Raw genomic sequence first — 18446 nt, 5'->3', positions numbered from 1 at the left:
TTCCAGCAGATTTCTGTGTACTTTGAACCTTCAGGTCAGCACTCTGCAGTCAGTCATCTTTGTCGGGCCTCCAGCTTTCCGAAGGCCTCTCTTTAGCCTGGGTATGGGTTCTGACATGTCCACTGGAGGCAGCTCCTCTGAGGAGGAAGGGAGGGATAGAATAAGGAGGAGGCCAGAGTGCACAATCAATCTCCAGGGGAGCCACCTTTGGGAGGCCAGGCGCAGGCACAAGGGGTGCAGGGCCAAGTTGTAGTCCAAGGTGGAAGGGGCGGCAGAAGACACCACTATCCTGCTGCCAGGGTATATAGGCGGTGAAGAAGCTACCTCAATATGACTGAGGTGCGGTGCCGAAGGAGGCTCCGACTGTCAAGGGAGACAGTCAACCACATCTGTCCTAACTGTGTGGGCGGACACACCATGCCAGTGGCTCTGTAGGTCACAGTTACCCTCAACTTCTATGCCTCTGGCCCCTTCCAGGGCTCGGTGGGTGATCTTTGCGGTGTCTCCCAATCAGCTGTGCACAGTTGTGTCAAGCAGGTCACAGATGCTCTGTTCAGATGGGCATTGACATTCATCCACTTCCGCTGGGACCAGGCAAGCCAGACACCGCGAGCCAGAGGCTTCGCAGCCATTGCTGGCTTCCCCCATGTCCAAGGTGCTATAGACTGTACACATGTGGCCATCAAGGTGCCAGCAGGTGAGACGGTGCCTTTGTCAACAGGAAGGGCTTCAACTCCATGAACATGCAGATAGTGTGTGATCACCGGATGCTGATTCTGCAAGTCTGTGCAAGGTACCCAGGCAGCTCCCACAACGCCTACATCCTCAGACACTCCCAGGTGCCGGGGCTCTTCAGTGTTCTGGCTCGGCTTAATAGATGGCTGCTGGGTGACAAGGGCTATTCCCCCAGAAGCTGGCTCATGACGCCTCTCCGCCATCCAATATCAGAAGCTGAGCAGCGCTACAATAGGAGCCAGAGCACCACAAGGGCTGTGGTGGAGAGAGCCATCAGTCTTCTCAAGATGTGCTTCCGATGCCTGGACTGCTCAGGGGGCGCACTCCAGTACACCCCAGATCATGTGTCAGTGATAGTCATTGCACGCTGCGCTCTCCACAATCTTGCACTGGAAAGGGGGAATGCAGTGGACTATGAAGATGTTGATGCAGTGGATGCAGCTGTACACAATAAGTCCAGCACTGATTCTGAGGATGAGCATGTATAGGGGAATGATGAGGGGCTAAACGCTGACCTGGGACTACACCAAGGAGGCAGGGACACCCGGGAGACTTTAATCCAATGAACTTTCAGCTAGCTCCACACAAATGGATCAGGAGGACCAGCCTTGCCTGGCGCTTCCATACTCGGCACCTAAGTGCTAAATCTGCCAGGTCATCAGCTGCAACTAAGGGCTTTGGATATAAACTTCATTGTCCACCCAAACACTCATGACATGTATGTAAAACATACAAATGCAGAACAAAGGAGCCACTCTCAGCCATGGTAACATGGTAACACATCTGGTTTTAATTTTCACCATCAGAAGTTCACACAAAGTCAAAACAAAACGTAATTCAACCATAGACAAATAATAATTACCTAATCTAGGGCCAACACAAAAGCACCAGTGAGAAACCCGTAGTGTGCCTAATGCTTACGCTTACAGGTGATACCCCATCACTCGGAGTGGCATCTGAGACAGCCTACTGTCCTGTTGGCCTTGATGACCTTAGCGGCCGTCCTCTGGCCCATGGAGTCTGTGCTGGGCCTGCCTGGGAGGGATCTGCCAGGTCCACAGCTGGCACATCGTCATGCACTGACTGAGCATGTCCCCGGTCCCTCTAACTGCTGGCGCCATCGGCACACCCTGACTCTAACCAGCTCCTCCAGCGAATGTGAAGTGCCCTCTCCACTGTGCCCCAGGACACTGTAAGATGTCGCAATCCCCACTGAGGTGCTAGTATCTGCACTGGTGCCTGCCTTGCATAAATGGTGTGATGCAGGGGTCAGTTGAGGGCCCTCAGGTGTGAGCTCCTTCTGGTGAACAGGCTCTGATGATGCTGAAAATAACAACAAGGACACTGGATCAGTTAGCATGCACACAGTAACACACTTCATCCCTTTCCCCCTGGCTCATTATGCGCCTAACCTTGCAGAGCCTATGGACAGGAATATTGGTGGGGTGGCAAGTGGTCAGGAGGATACCCTTACATTACAGGCGGATGCAGATGGGCTGGTCAGATGGCCTAAGGAATGCCAAATGGAATGTTACGTGGATAAGCGTGAGGTGATGCACTTGGGCAAGGGAAACAAGGTACGGGAACACACGATGAATGTAGGACCATGGAAAGTAAGGAGGATCAGAGGGACCTTGCTGGGCATGTCGACCCTTAAGGTAGCAGGACAGGTACATAAGGTTTTAAGAAGGCAAATGCCATACTTGCCTTTATTAGCCAAGGAATAGAATATAGGAACAGGAAGGTCATGTTCCAAGTGCAGAAAATATTGCCTAGCCCACAGCTATAGTTTTGCATGCAGTTGTGATATGCGCTTCATGGGAGGGATGTGATTGGAGTGGAGAGAGTGCAGAGGTCACTTACCAGGATGCTGGCTGGGCTGGAGAGTTGGAGTTATGAGGAGGCATAACATAGACTGGGGTTATTTCCCCTGGAGCAGAGGAGATTGAGGGGTGACATAATTGAGGTATATAACACGCTGAGGGGCATAGATAGGGTCGACAGAAAGGAAATTTTCCCCTTGGCGGAGGAATGAGTAACCTGGTGGCATTGATTTAAGGTAAGAGGCATGAGGTAACAGGTGATTTGGTGAGCAACCTTTGCACACAGTAATGTGGGATGCACTGCCTGAAAGGTTGGTGGATGCAGAAACCCTCCTAACATGTAATAAGTATTTGGATGTGCAGTTGTGATGCCATGGCATACAAGGCCATGGGGATAGTGCTGGGAAATGGGAGAAGACGACTTTGGAAAGTGCTCGATATGCGCATCTTCGAAGGGTGAGGGATCTTTGCCTATTACTCACACGTGACTCTATCAGTCTGTGACCGAGCAATGTTGTAACAATAACGAATCAAACAATAATCAGTGCTATGGGTGGTGGGAGGGTATAGCGGATTTCACTGTTGACCTCAAATACTTGGCCGTTCCACCCCAGCATCACTGACACCAGTGGACCTGGGCACATGGCACCTCTCGAGCTCCAGGGCCTCCTGCTCGAAGCAGCTTAAAATCACGAGCTGGGCCTGGCTGCCTCCAGTTCACAAACACTCACAGGCATTGTGAACATTCTTCTCCTGAAAAACAGAGAAGACCATTCATTGTGGCTATTTGCACAGGGACTCTGCACATGCACGCCACACCCCAACCACAGTGGCCCATATTAGGCATCCAATGCCTCCTCTCCCCGCTACTGCTGATCAATCACACAAAGATAGTACACCTGCTCCCAACTCCCCCCAACCTTGGACACATTCTGCGTCCATCACTTTAGGAAACACACAGTCTTAGCTCCCATAGCAAGAAGGCGCAACTACGTGCAGTGTTGAGGGCAGCAGGTGGTTCTTGGCCACGATACCTTGAGGCTCCCCTTCCAAAATCTCATCACCATGAATAGGGCATGTGTTGGAGTTCTGAGTATGCCCCGAGCTGCATCTCCTGCAGGTTGCCCCCAGACCATCCATGTATGACTAAGGGCAACACATGGTGCAGGGGAGAACTCATCTCCTCATGAACCACTCAGGCTGATGGAAGCATGGGCACTCCTTGCTTATCCACCCAGCGAAATGCCCAACATGATTCAATGCAGACACGACAGTAAGACTTGCGGGGGAGGGGGGAGGGGAGGGGGGAGGTGCCAACAAAGCTAAGACTACCTGCTGGGTGAAATGGCCAATGCCAACATGGTACTCACCCTTCCAGAGCCGAACAAATCGTTGAAGCGCTTACGGCACTGGATCCAGGTGCGTAACAGCACATCACAGGAGCTCACCACCTCTGCCACCTCCCCCCAGGCACATTTGGTCATGTGTGGGGCCTCCTCCTCCCATCCTGGGGGACCAACATCTCCCATTGTGCAGCCACCTCCTCGAGGAGGGCAGCAAGGCAGTCATCAGAAAAGCGATGGGCGCATTGGCCCCCCGCTGATCTACCCTGCAGCCTGCCCTACTCCTGTGGCAGACCCTGCAGCCTGTCCTGCTCCTCTGCTCTTCTCTCCAGCATGCCCTGCTCAGCAGACCCACTGTGGTGTGACCTGGACATGGCCATTGTGAGCAGCCTACAGGAGACTGCCAGGCCTTCCTTTAAACAGACTGCCGGGTCGCCATTGGACCCGACGGTCTGTGCGCGCCTGCTGCAGCCCTCACACTCCCGCTATTCACGGGAGTTGGAAATGTGCTGGGTGGGCCTTAATTGGCCCTCCCACGCAAAATAGCGGCACGGCCTTGAACGCAGGAGCCAATCGTGTCCATGCCTGCCTGCAGCTGCTCCTGCTCCACCTGCCTGACAGGCAGAAAATTCTGCCCCATGAAAAGTGTTGATAGAGTGGTTACGGAGAAAATGTTTTTGCTGAAGGGAAGAGCATAACTAGAGGTCATCACAATAAGATAGTCACCAAGAAATCCAATAGGGAATTCAGAAGAAACTTCTTTACTCAGTGAATAGTGAGAATGAGCAACTTGCTATCATAGAGACTGATTGAAGCAAATAGCATAGGTGCATTTAAGAAGAAACTAAACAATTACATGAGAGAGAAAGGAATAGATGGTTCCTAAGCTAGATTTAGATGAGGAAAGATGGGAGGAGGCTCGAGTGGTGCATAATCACTGACATGGATTGGTTGGAACAAATGGCCTGTTTCTTTGTGCCATTTATATCCTATGTAATCCTACAATTACCTCTAGACTTGACTACATTCCAACACACTCCTGAATGGTCACCCACATGCTATCTTTCATGCACTTAAGGTCATCCAAAACTCTGCTGCCCATGTCTTAACACGCACCAAGTCTTATTCATCTATCACCTCTGTGGTCCCTGTCTTACATTGGCTTTGTCTTAATTTTAAAACTCTCACCCTCACTTCCAGACCCCTTCATGACTTCACACTTCACCACCTCTGCAATTTCCTCCAGCCCCACAATGCTTTGAGATGTCTGCAATCATCTATTTCTGACTTTGTGAGCATTCTTGATTTTAATTGCTACACCATTCTGTTGCCTAGGCTCCAAGTTTTGACATACTCCCTGGACACATCTCCACCTCTCTAACTGGCCTTTCTCCTTTACGACACTCATTAAAACCATCCACTTTGATAAAGCCTTTGGTCATCTGACATAATGGGTGGAATTGTCCCAGATTTACACTAAGTGCAATTGTGGGTAGTTAAAACATTATTTGTGTATTCCTGGGAAACACACTGTTTCCATGGCGGGCAGGCTCTCACTGTCCCACCACACTATCACTTCTCCACTTCATCATGCTGGGAGTCATATTTAAAGTCCAGCCGCACGTGCACATCTCAGTGTTTCCAGCCCACGACTACTGCAGGGAAGATGTCCATGAAAGGCAAAAGGACTACAGCCTCAGGTTTAATGACACATCACTCGATGCCATTTTGACACCATGGAGGCGTACTGTGGCCTACCTCCACTCTGGCCGTGGGACAGGCAGCGACATCCCTAATCCAGTATGGCAGTGGTGGTCAGTGCCAATGCTGTACAGAAGAGTTTGGCCATCCAGTGCAGATAGAGGATGAATGATCTCATCTGTGCAGCCAGGGTATGGTAACCATCTCATGACTCTAAACTCACACACTTGAAGGCCATCACACATTTACAGGCACCTCACTCACTGCCAGCTCAAGGGACAAAACCACACATTCTCAGACACATAACCTCACATATCCATCTGGCCTCATATCCTCTGGAGACTGCCTCCTCAGCTCTCACCATTTTGAGGCCACTTGCACAGAACAACATATGCCCCCCACACACCCTGGGATACCCCCCTTACTCCAGTACAGCTCTCGCCCTGCAGCCTTTTCCCTTGCCTGAGGCCACTTCTCCCCCTTCCCCAAGAAAGACCCTGCCCTGCAGCTGTTGAAAAGCCACCCACATTTGGCTGATCTGGTAGTTAGAGACCTGCCCTGAGCCCTCCCATATGTGACGTGGTGCTGTCTGTGAAGCCATCGTGCTGGTGACTGCGAGTGCTGACCGAAGCAAGATAGGCAAACAAACCTTGAAGTCTTGAGTGAAGTGCAGCCCACCTGGTGCATGTCCATTGTATGCTGTTGTGAAAAACGTCAGCATGTTTTCCTGCCGACGTAGGTGGATGACCCAGCAGGGGTAAATGACTCCGGTGGGCTGGCCATACAATGATTTGCTGATGTATTTCAATGAGGTTCCCGACATCCCATTGCGGGAAACATGCCTCAACATCAGCAGACTGAGTGAAGGACCTTCGGAAAAGCTAATACATCAAGGATGAGATATAAATATAAGTTGTTGTTGTTATGGTTATTGTTGAAACATTGGGAGACTTTTTGGGACAATTACTTAAGACTTCATCAACACTATCAAGATTTATTCTGGGATTTCTCCGAGGACATTATTTAAAAGGAGTGGGTGCTTTGCCAAGTTACCTTATCGGGCATCTTATTGAAGTCGTCGGGAAGAAAGGATTGATTGCATGTTGACATTTTGCTCGGGGTCTTCCTTGGCCTGCAGGAAGACTGAGCAAAGGACATGAGGCCAGGCAGAGCAGGGTCAGCTGCTGCTGGAGGAGGGACAAGAGGGACACGCGGACAAGGTGGACTCCTTCCCCCTGCAGGTACAAAGATACCCAAGCTCTTCTAATCTTCTCCACCAAGGCCTCTAGTGCCATGTCCAAGAATCAATGTGATCTCTCCCTTAGTCCCTGAGCCATCCTCAGGGAGATGGTGGTATAGTGGTAATGCCAAAGGCCTAGTGATCTAGAGGCCCAGATTAATGCTTTGGGGACATGGGTTTGAAGCTCAACATAGCAGCTAGTAGAATTTAAATTCAATTACTAAATCTGGAATTTGAAGAAAAGGCTAGTCTCCATAATGGTGACTATGAAACCATTGTTGCTTATTGTAGAAACCCATCTGGTTCATTAATGTGCTTTGGGGAAGGAAATCAACCCTCCTTACTTGGTCTGGCCTACATGTGACTTGAGATCCATAGCAATGTGGTTGATTCTTAAATGCCGTCTGAAATGGCCTAGCAAGCCACTCTGTTGTATCAAACTGTTACAGAAAAGATGACATGAAATAAAATCGGATGCACCACCCAGCATTGACCTAGGCACTGGAAATGACAATTGCACATCCAGCCCTGTCAACCCTGCAAAGTCCCTCTTACTCACATAAGGGCGCTTATGCCAAAATTTGGAGAGCTATCCCACAGACAAGTCAAGCAACAGCCTGACATATTCATACTCATGGAATCATACCTTACAGCATCCCTGGGTATGTCCTGTCCCACTAGCAGGACAAATCCACCAGAGATGGCGGCTCATTGGTATACAGTCAGGAGGGAATTGTCCTGGTAGTCCTCCAAATTGACTCCAGACCATATGCAGTCTCATAGCATCATGCCAAATATAGGCAAGGAAACCTCTTGCTGATTAGTAACTACTGTCCCCTTTCACCTGATGAATCAGTACTCCTTCTTATTGAACACCTTTTGGAGGAAGCACTGAGGATGGCAAGGACACAGAATGTACTCTGGGTGGGAGACTTCAGCGACCATTACCAAGTGTGGCTTGGTAGCTCCGCAACTGACCGAGTCCTAAAGGGCATAGTTGCTAGACTGGGTCTGCAACTGGGTGTGGGAACCAATAAGAGGGAAAAGCCTACTTGGCCTTATCCTCGCCAATCTACCAGTCGCAGATACACCTGTCCATGACAGTAATGGTAGGAGTGACCACCACACTGTGTGGAAATGAAGTCCTGTCTTCACATTGAGGATACCCTCCATCATGTGACACTACCACTGTGCCAAGTGGGATAGATTTTGAACAGATCTGGCAACTCAAAACTGGACATCCATGAGGCTCTATGGGTCAGCAACAGCAGAATTGTATTCAGCCAAAATCTGTAACCTCATGGCTCGGCATATCCCCCCCTCTGCATTTGTCATCAAGCTGGGGCCTGATGGTTCAATGAGTGCAGGAGATGATGCCAGGAGCAGCATCAGGCATACTTAAAAATGAGATGTCAACCTGGTGAAGCTACAACACAGAATTACTTGCATGCCAATCAGCAGAAGCAGCATGCGATAGACAGAGCTAAGCGATCCCACAACAAACAGATCAGATCTATGCTCTACAGTCGTGCCACATCCAGTCGTGATTGACTGCGGACAATTAAACAAGCCTGTCCACCATCTACAAGACTCAAGTCAGGAGTGCGATCGAATACTCTCCACCTTCCTGGATGAGTGCTGCTCCAACAACACTCAAGAAGCTTCACACCATTCAGGACAAAGCAGCCCACTTAATTGGCACCCCATCCATCACCTTCAATGTTCACTCCCTTCACCACTGATGCCAAGTGGCAACAGTGTGTCCCATCTACAAGATGCACTGCAGCAACCTACTAAGGCTCCTTTGACAGCACCTTCCAAAATCCTAACCTCTTCCCACCTAGAAGGATAATGGCAGCAGATGCATGGGAACACCACCATTTACAAGTTCCCCTCCAAGCCTCACCATCCTGACTAGGAACTATATATTTGTTCCTTCACTGTCCCTGGGTCAAAATCCTGGAACTGCCTTCCGAGCAGCACAAAAACAGAATTACCTGGAAAAACTCAGCAGGTCTGGCAGCATCGGCGGAGAAGAAAAGAGTTGACGTTTCGAGTCCTCATGACCCTTCCACAGAACTTGAGTTCGAGTCCAAGAAAGAGTTGAAATATAAGCTGGTTTAAGGTGTGTGGGGGAGGGGTGCGGAGAGAGAGAGAGAGACAGGTGGAGAGGGTTGGTTTGGTTGTAGGGACAAACAAGCAGTGATAGAAGCAGATCATCAAAAGATGTCAACGACAATAGAGCAAAAGAACATATAGGTGTTAAAGTTGGTGATATTATCTAAACGAATGTGCTAATTAAGAATGGTTGGTAGGGCACTCAAGGTATAGCTCTAGTGGGGGTGGGGAGAGCATAAAAGATTTTAAAATATTTAAAAATAATGGAAATAGGTGGGAAAAGAAAAATCTATATAATTTATTGGAAAAAAAAAGGAAGGGGGAAACAGAAAGGGGTTGGGGATGGGGGAGGGAGCTCAAGACCAAAAGTTGTTGAATTCAATATTCAGTCCGGAAGGCTGTTAAGTGCCTAGTTGGAAGATGAGTTGTTGTTCCTCCAGTTTGCGTTGGGCTTCACTGGAACAATGCAGCAAGCCAAGGAAAGACATGTGGGCAAGAGAGCAGGGTGGAGTGTTAAAATGGCAAGCGACAGGGAGGTTTGGGTCATTCTTGCGGACAGACCGCAGGTGTTCTGCAAAGCAGTCACCCAGTTTACGTTTGGTCTCTCCAATGTAGAGGAGACCACATTGGGAGCAACGAATGCAGTAGACTAAGTTGGGGGAAATGCAAGTGACATGCTGCTTCACTTGAAAGGAGTGTTTGGGCCCTTGGACGGTGAGGAGAGAGGAAGTGAAGGGGCAGGTGTTGCATCTTTTGCGTGGGCATGGGGTGGTGCCATAGGAGGGGGTTGAGGAGTAGGGGGTGATGGAGGAGTGGACCAGGGTGTCCCTGAGGGAGCGATCCCTACGGAATGCCGATAGGGGGGTGAAGGGAAGATGTGTTTGGTGGTGGCATCATGCTGGAGATGGAGGAAATGGTGGAGGATGATCCTTTGAATGCGGAGGCTGGTGGGGTGATAAGTGAGGACAAGGGGGACCCTATCATGTTTCTGGGAGGGAGGAGAAGGCGTGAGGGCGGATGCGCGGGAGATGGGCCGGACACGGTTGAGGGCCCTGTCAACGACCGTGGGTGGAAAACCTCAGTTAAGGAAGAAGGAGGACATGTCAGAGGAACTGTTTTTGAATGTAGCATCATCGAAACAGATGCGACGGAGGCGAAGGAACTGAGAGAATGGGATGGAGTCCTTACAGGAAGCGGGGTGTGAGGAGCTGCAGTCGAGGTAGCTGTGGGAGTCGGTGGGTTTGTAATGGATATTGGTGGACAGTCTATCACCAGAGATTGAGACAGAGAGGTCAAGGAAGGGAAGGGAAGTGTCAGAGATGGACCACGTGAAAATGATGGAGGGGTGGAGATTGGAAGCAAAATTAATAAATTTTTCCAAGTCCCGACGAGAGCATGAAGCGGCACCGAAGTAACCATCGATGTACCGTAGAAAGAGTTGTGGAAGGGGGCCGGAGTAGGACTGCAACCAGGAATGTTCCACATACCCATAAAGAGACGAGCATAGCTGGGGCCCATGCGGGTACCCATAGCCACAACTTTTATTTGGAGGAAGTGAGAGGAGTTGAAGGAGAAATTGTTCAGCGTGAGAACAAGTTCAGCCAGACGGAGGAGAGTAGTGGTGGATGGGGATTTTTCGGGCCTCTGTTCGAGGAAGAAGCTAAGGGCCCTCAGACCATCCTGGTGGGGGATGGAGGTGTAGAAGGATTGGACGTCCATGGTGAAGAGGAAGCGGTTGGGGCCAGGGAACTGGAAATTGTTGATGTGACGTAAGGTGTCAGAGGAATCACGGATGTAGGTGGGAAGGGACTGGACAAGGGGAGAGAGAAGGGAGTCAAGATAACGAGAAATGAGTCCTGTGGGGCAGGAGCAAGCTGAGATGATCGGTCTACCGGGGCAGTTCTGTTTGTGGATTTTGGATAGGAGATAGAAGCGGGCCGTCCGAGGTTGGGCGTCTATCAGGTTGGAATCTGTGGGAGGAAGATCGCCAGAGGAGATGAGGTCAGTGACAGTCCTGAAAACAATGGCTTGATGTTCAGTGTTGGGGTCATGGTCCAGGGAGAGGTAGGAGGAAGTGTCTGCGAGTTGACGCTCAGCCTCCGCGAGGTAGAGGTCAGTGCGCCAGACAACAACAGCACCACCCTTGTCAGCGGGTTTGATGACAATGTCAGGGTTGGACCTGAGAGAATGGAGAGCAGTAAGTTCAGAGAGAGACAGGTTAGAATGGGTGAGAGGAGCAGAGAAATTGAGATGACTAATGTCGCGCCGACAGTTTTCAATGAAAAGATCAAGAGAAGGTAAGAATCCAGAGGGAGGGGTCCAGGTGGAGGGAGAATATTGGAGATGGGTAAAAGGATCTGTTGAACTGGGAGAGGACTCCTGCCCAAAGAATTGAGCCTGGAGACGAAGATGGCGGAAGAAGAGTTCAGCATCATGCCGAGCCCGAAATTCATTGAGGTGAGGGCATAAGGGTATGAAACTAATACTTTGCTGAGCACTGAACGTTCAGCATCGGAGAGGGGAAGGTCAGGGTGTATAGTGAATACACGGCTGAGGTTGGGATTGGAAGATGGGGTGGGGACAGAAGGACGGGCATGTAGAGGGTCCTAGATGGGTGTTGGTGTCGATGAGCTGTTGGAGCCTGCGTTCCTTAGCATTTGAGAGAAAGAGAAAAGGTTTCTTGTTGAGGCTTCGGATGAGTCGAAGAATAAAATGAAACTGGGGGCACGCGCAGCTTTGAAAAAGTATACGGCGGTGCTGCTGGAAAGAGAGGTCGAGTGTGTTCATATGGCGGCGCATGGCACTGAGTGTGGATTTCAGAATGTCAGAATGTTGTTCCAGTGAAGCCCAACGCAAACTGGAGGAACAACACCTCATCTTCCGATTAGGCACTTTACAGCCTTCCGGACTGAATATTGAATTCAACAACTTTTGGTCTTGAGCTCCCTCCCCCATCCCCAACCCCTTTCTGTTTCCCCCCTCCTTTTTTTTTGCAATAAATTATATAATTTTTCTTTTCCCAACTATTTCCATTATTTTTAAATATTTTAAAATCTTTTATGTTCTCCCCCCCCCCACTAGAACTATACCTTGAGTGCCCTACCATCCATTCTTAATTAGCACATTCGTTTAGATAATATCACCAACTTTAACACCTATGTGTTATTTTGTCCGGTTGTTGTTGACATCTTTTGATGATCTGCTTCTATCACTGCTTGTTTGTCCCTACAACCAAACCAACCCCCTCCACCTCTCTCTCTCTCTCTCTCTCTCTCCGCTCCCCCCCCCCCACACACCTTAAACCAGCTTATATTTCAACTCTTTCTTGGACTCGAACTCAAGTTCTGTGGAAGGGTCATGAGGACTCGAAACGTCAACTCTTTTCTTCTCCGCCGATGCTGCCAGACCTGCTGAGTTTTTCCAGGTAATTCTGTTTTTGTTTTGGATTTCCAGCATCCGCAGTTTTTTTGTTTTTATCTCTGTGTTTAATTGACTGCCACTGCTCTTCAAGAAATGCCTACCTCCTTGAAGAAGTTCTGTTCTTTTCTGCGACAAGATTTCCGTACCTCTCTTTTGCCTTGCTCACCTTCATTGCTTTCCATTTCCCTCCTGGTGTTTGACAAGGTGTTTACTAAAACCCGCTTTCACAGCCATATCTCCTTTCTCAGTGACTGTCTCCATCTCCGACTTACCCCACGTGGATTTCAATTGAAATTCCACCCCTCATGTTTCGAACCCACCCAGGATTACAGGTATCTCCGGGACATAAGACGTTTCTCGGACTGCTGTTCCCGTCACATTCTGAAATCCACACTCAGTGCCATGCGCCGACATATGAACACACTCGAACTCTCTCTCCAGCAGCACCGCCGTATCCTTTTTCAAAGCTGCGCGTGCCACCAGTTTCATTTTATTCTTCGGCTCATCCGACGCCTCAACAAGAAACTTTTTCTCTTTCTCTCAAGTGCTAAGGAACGCAAGCTCCAACAACTCATCGACACCAACACCCATCTAGGACCCTACACCCCTGCCTGTCCATCCGTCCCCACCCCATCTTCCAATACCAACCTCAGCCGTGTATTCACTATACACCCTGACCTTCCCCTCTCCGATGCTGAACGTTCAGTGCTCAGCAAAGTATTAGTTTCATACCCTTATGCCCTCACCTCAATGAATTTCGGGCTCGGCATGATGCTGAACTCTTCTTCCGCCATCTTCGTCTCCGGGCTCACTTCTTTGGGCAGGAGTCCTCTCCCAGTTCAACGGATCCTTTTACCCATCTCCAATATTCTCCCTCCACCTGGACCCCTCCCTCTGGATTCTTACCTTCTCTTGATCTTTTCATTGAGAACTGTCGGCGCGACATTAGTCGTCTCAATTTCTCTGCTCCTCTCACCCATTCTAACCTGTCTCTCTCTGAACTTACTGCTCTCCATTCTCTCAGGTCCAACCCTGACATTGTCATCAAACCCGCTGACAAGGGTGGTGCTGTTGTTGTCTGGCGCACTGACCTCTACCTCGCGGAGGCTGAGCGTCAACTCGCAGACACTTCCTCCTACCTCTCCCTGGACCATGACCCCAACACTGAACATCAAGCCATTGTTTTCAGGACTGTCACTGACCTCATCTCCTCTGGGGATCTTCCTCCCGCAGCTTCCAACCTGATAGTCGCCCAACCTCGGACGGCCCGCTTCTATCTCCTACCCAAAATCCACAAACAGAACTGCCCCGGTAGACCGATCGTCTCAGCTTGCTCCTGCCCCACAGGACTCATTTCTCGTTATCTTGACTCCCTTCTCTCTCCCCTTGTCCAGTCCCTTCCCACCTACATCCGTGATTCCTCTGACACCTTACGTCACATCAACAATTTCCAGTTCCCTGGCCCCTACTGCTTCCTCTTCACCATGGACGTCCAATCCCTCTACACCTCCATCCCCCACCAGGATGGTCTGAGGGCCCTTAGTTTCTTCCTCGAACAGAGGCCCGAACAATCCCCATCCACCACTACTCTCCTCCGTCTGGCTGAACTTGTTCTCACGCTGAACAATTTCTCCTTCAACTCCTCTCACTTCCTCCAAATAAAAGGTGTGGCTATGGGTACCCGCATGAGCCCCAGCTATGCCTGTCTCTTTATGGGGTATGTGGAACATTCCTTGTTCCAGTCCTACTCCGGCCCCCTTCCACAACTCTTTCTACGGTACGTCGATGATTACTTCAGTGCTGCTTCATGCTCTCATCGGGACTTGGAAATATTTATTAATTTTGCTTCCAATCTCCACCTCTCCTTCATTTTCACGTGGTCCATCTTTGACACTTCCCTTCCCTTCCTTGACCTCTCTGTCTCAATCTCTGGTGATAGACTGTCCACCAATATCCATTACAAACCCACCGACTCCCACAGCTACCTCGACTACAGCTCCTCACACCCCGCTTCCTGTAAGGACTCCATCCCATTCTCTCAGTTCCTTCGCCTCCGTCGCATCTGTTCCGATGATGCTACCTTCAAAAACAGTTCCTCTGACATGTCCTCCTTCTTCCTTAACTGAGGTTTTCCACCCACGGTCGTTGACAGGGCCCTCAACCGTGTCCGGCCCATCTCCCGCGCATCCACCCTCACGCCTTCTCCTCCCTCCCAGAAACATGATAGGGTCCCCCTTGTCCTCACTTATCACCCCACCAGCCTCCGCATTCAAAGGATCATCCTCCGCCATTTCCGTCAACTCCAGCATGATGCCACCACCAAACACATCTTCCCTTCACCCCCCCTATCGGCATTCCATAGGGATCGCTCCCTCAGGGACACCCTGGTCCACTCCTCCCTCACCCCCTACTCCTCAACCCCCTCCTATGGCACCACCCCATGCCCACGCAAAAGATGCAACACCTGCCCCTTCACTTCCTCTCTCCTCACCGTCCAAGGGCCCAAACACTCCTTTCAAGTGAAGCAGCATTTCACTTGCATTTCCCCCAACTTAGTCTACTGCATTCGTTGCTCCCTATGTGGTCTCCTCTACATTGGAGAGACCAAACGTAAACTGGGCGACTGCTTTGCAGAACACCTGCGGTCTGTCCGCAAGAATGACCCAAACCTCCCTGTCGCTTGCCATTTTAACACTCCACCCTGCTCTCTTGCCCACATGTCTGTCCTTGGCTTGCTGCATTGTTCCAGTGAAGCCCAACGCAAACTGGAGGAACAACAACTCATCTTCCGACTAGGCACTTTACAGCCTTCCGGACTGAATACTGAATTCAACAATTTTAGGTCTTGAGCTTCCTCCCCCATCCCCACCCCCTTTCTGTTTCCCCCTTCCTTTTTTTTCCAATAAATTATATAGATTTTTCTTTTCCCACCTATTTCCATTATTTTTAAATATTTTAAAATCTTTTATGCTCTCCCCACCCCCACTAGAGCTATACCTTGAGTGCCCTACCATCCATTCTTAATTAGCACATTCGTTTAGATAATATCACCAACTTTAACACCTATGTGTTCTTTTGTTCTATTGCTGTTGACATCTTTTGATGATCTGCTTCTATCACTGCTTGTTTGTCCCTACAACCAAACCAACCCTCTCCACCTGTCTCTCTCTCTCTCTCCGCACCCCTCCCCCACACACCTTAAACCAGCTTATATTTCAACTCTTTCTTGGACTCGAACTCAAGTTCTGTGGAAGGGTCATGAGGACTCGAAACGTCAACTCTTTTCTTCTCCGCCGATGCTGCCAGACCTGCTGAGTTTTTCCAGGTAATTCTGTTTTTGTTTTGGATTTCCAGCATCCGCAGTTTTTTTGTTTTTATTCCTAGCAGCACTGTGATGTACATAAACCACATGTCCTGCAGCAGTTCACGAAGGTGGATCAAAGAGAAATTAGGGATGGGCACTAACCAGTGACACCCACATTCCATGAAAGAAAAAACACAAATCCTGAATTATGCTGATGCATTTCAATCAGTGCACTTCATACATTCAGGCGTATGTGGAGCCTACATATCCTGTGGCATGTAAATTGTGCCTAAACAATACTTGAGTGATAAAACTTCTTTATCACTTTTGGACTTGTTCAAATTATGATAATCATCAGTGTGTCCCCAAAACTGAGGCAGTGTTAAAACCCAACTTTCAAAAAGGCATGTCCCATAAGCATAGCTCCCATTTATCCATCACCAAAACAACCTCCACAAACTATGATTTGCTCAGTGGATTGTATGACAGGACATGATCTTTCTTTGTGGTCCTCTGATATTGAAAAATAAAAAGGGGATATTTAAAAAGAATCGTAGAGTAGAGCTGAGATTCAAGGTTGCTGCATGAAATTGAGAATTCCAGAAATTACTGCATGAAATTGAGAATTCTGTTTGATATTCTAAACCTGTATCAGCTCCTGTAGTAAAAGAAATAGAAGAAAAGAAACACTACATGTGTATAAATCTATTCTGAAGGAGAATGACCAAGCATTAGATTCAACCTTTCATTATTTTTATTTTGAAGAGATAGAAACATAAAAAAACTTTTAGCATAGAAGACCATTCAGCACATTGTGCTTGTGCTGCCAATTCGTCCCACTCTCCTCTTTCATCAATCCCCGAATGGATTCTTTTTCAAGAATATATTCAATCTCTTACTGATGGTTAATATTCTTCGATCACCCTTTCAAGTAGTGCATTCCAGATGATAAAAAATTGCCGCTCAAACCAATTTCTCCTTACATCCCCTCTGGTTTTTTTTGCCAGTTATCTTAAATCTGTATCCTTTGGTTATCAACTGATCCACCATTGGAAACAATCAATTATTGACTTATTTCCTTTCTTCTTTCTTAACTACTCTATCAAAACACCGCATAATTTTGAATACCTTAATTAAATTTCCTTTGACCTCCTATAATCTAAAGGGAATTTTCATAGCTCTCCACATAATTGAATTCCCTCATTCCCATCCCGTAAAATTATATTTTTACCATAAATATGTATCATTGTTAGTTATTATCTACTTGATCATGCTTTGTAAGTTAAATTTCCTTAACAATTCAAACTTAAAACAAAGCCTGCAATTGTAATGCCTTATCATTCACTGCAGTGTGAAAAGGAATCCAGTGGATAATTCCATAGTTGTAAACAATTGATTGAAAGGTCAACAGTTCATTCTCCTGAGTGCATTAACAAATCAATACCTAGATATTAAGGCAAATGAAGATACTATTGAAGGCACAGGGAGTCAGGTCTGACTTAAGAGACTGATCGAAGATAGAACAAGACATGTTAGTGGGGTGGTGAAAAAGGCATATTGGACGCTTGCCTTTATCAGTTGAGGCACAGATTACAAAAGTAGGGAGATCATGTTGCAGTTGTATAGAACCTTGGTGAGGCCACAGCTGGAGTATTGTGTGCAGTTCCGGTCGCCACGTTATAGGAAGGATGTGATTGTACTGGAGGGGTTGCAGAGGAGATTCACCAGGATGTTGTCTGGGATGAAACATTTAAGTTATGAAGAGAGGTTGGATAGACTTGGGTTGTTTTTGTTGGAGCAGAGAAGATTGAGGGGCGACCTGATCGAAGTGTACAGGATTATGAAGGGCATGGACAGGATGGATAGGGAGCAGCTGTTCCCCTTAGTTGAAGGGTCAGTCACGAAATGACGTAAGTTCAAGGTGAGAGACAGGAGGTTTAGGGGGGATGTGAGGGAAGAATTTTTTACCCAGAGGGTGGTGACCATCTGGAATGTGCTGCCTGGCATGGTGGTGGAGGAGGGTTGCCTCACATCCTTTAAAAAGTACCTGGATGAGCACTTGGCACATCATAACATTCAAGGCTATGGGCCAAGAGCTGATAAATGGGATTAGGTAGATCGGTCAGGTGTTTCTCACGTGTCAGCGCAGACTCGATGGGCCGAACGGCCTCTTCTGCACTGTGCGATTCTGTGAACTGAAGAACCTTGTGTAAGAGGGGTGGATAAAAAAAACCTTATGGGGTTAAAAATCAACTTCATTCATATAAATGACCCGACTGCTTTTGGTATGGAAGCCCCAGAAAAACAATTCATTATATTAATCTATATTTCTTCAGTCTATTGTTTCTTCTTTAGGTTTCAAATTTTAAAATGTTTGCCTCAGAAAGACAATTGTTATGGACCCGGTGGGAATCCATTAACTGAAATAACCAAATTTACCGAATGATCCCCCAAATGAAGAAATTAATAATAGGATTTCACTTTATTGTAGCTTTTACTTTAACATAAATCCAAATTAATGTAAATAAAATATAAGTGAACAGGCAAATCATGATCAGTACAAACTATAAATTACATATGGAATAGCATATACAACAATTAGTTGTTTGGTAATACAGAACTTGAGTATTGCTGAAAAAAAAGACATGTCTAAGCTTTATGTCTTGCACTCATCAGGACACTCACAAGATAGGGGGGAAAGCAACAATTGATACTGTATGAGAAGTGGGTGCTGATTGGTTGGCAAGTGGTGATGCCATCGA

The sequence above is a fragment of the Carcharodon carcharias genome, chromosome 4, assembly GCF_017639515.1.
Source record: "Carcharodon carcharias isolate sCarCar2 chromosome 4, sCarCar2.pri, whole genome shotgun sequence".
Taxonomy (NCBI): Eukaryota; Metazoa; Chordata; class Chondrichthyes; order Lamniformes; family Lamnidae; genus Carcharodon; species Carcharodon carcharias.
Note: the sequence above shows the minus strand (reverse complement) of the source record.